The following is a 765-nucleotide window of genomic DNA, read 5'->3' on the forward strand; positions in this document are numbered from 1 at the left end:
TATATAAACAAAGCTATAGGTTTAGTATATACACACGTTACTATATAAACAAAGCTAAAGGTTTAGTATATACACACGTGACTATATAAACAAAGCTATAGGTTTAGTATATACACACGTTACTATATAAACAAAGCTAAAGGTTTAGTATATACACACGTTACTATATAAACAAAGCTATAGGTTTAGTATATACACACGTTACTATAACAACAAAGCTATAGGTTTAGTATATACACACGTTACTATATAAACAAAGCTATAGGTTTAGTATAATCACACGTGACTACAGAGACAAAGCTATATGTTTAGTATATACACACGTTACTATATAAACAAAGCTAAAGGTTTAATATATACACACGTTACTATATAAACAAAGAGGTTTAGTTTATACACACGTGACTATATAAATACAGCTATAGGTTTAGTATAAACACACGTGACTATATAAACAAAGCTAAAGGTTTAGTATATACACACATGACTATATAAACAAAGCTATAGGTTTAGTATATACACACGTGACTATATAAACAAAGCTATGAGTTTAATATAATCACACGCTACTATATATACAAAGCCATAGGTTAGGTATAATCACACGTGACTGTATAAACAAAGCTATAAGTTTAGTATATACACACGTGACTATATAAACAAAGCTATAGGTTTAGTATATACACACGTTACTATATAAACAAAGCTATAGGTTTAGTATATACACACGTTACTATATAAACAAAGCTATAGGTTTAGTATAAT

General features: G+C 28.0%; 1 long non-coding RNA gene across 1 annotated transcript; it reads left to right on the plus strand.

The window, feature by feature from the left end:
* Positions 1 to 6: 6 nt before the first annotated feature.
* Positions 7 to 576, plus strand: LOC111084843. The gene is made up of 2 exons (XR_002609750.1): positions 7 to 347; positions 385 to 576. It is a non-coding gene; the product is annotated as an uncharacterized LOC111084843 (long non-coding RNA).
* The last annotated feature ends 189 nt before the right edge of the window (positions 577 to 765 follow it).

This window comes from Limulus polyphemus, unplaced genomic scaffold, assembly GCF_000517525.1.
Source record: "Limulus polyphemus unplaced genomic scaffold, Limulus_polyphemus-2.1.2 Scaffold184037, whole genome shotgun sequence".
NCBI classification, from domain to species: Eukaryota; Metazoa; Arthropoda; class Merostomata; order Xiphosura; family Limulidae; genus Limulus; species Limulus polyphemus.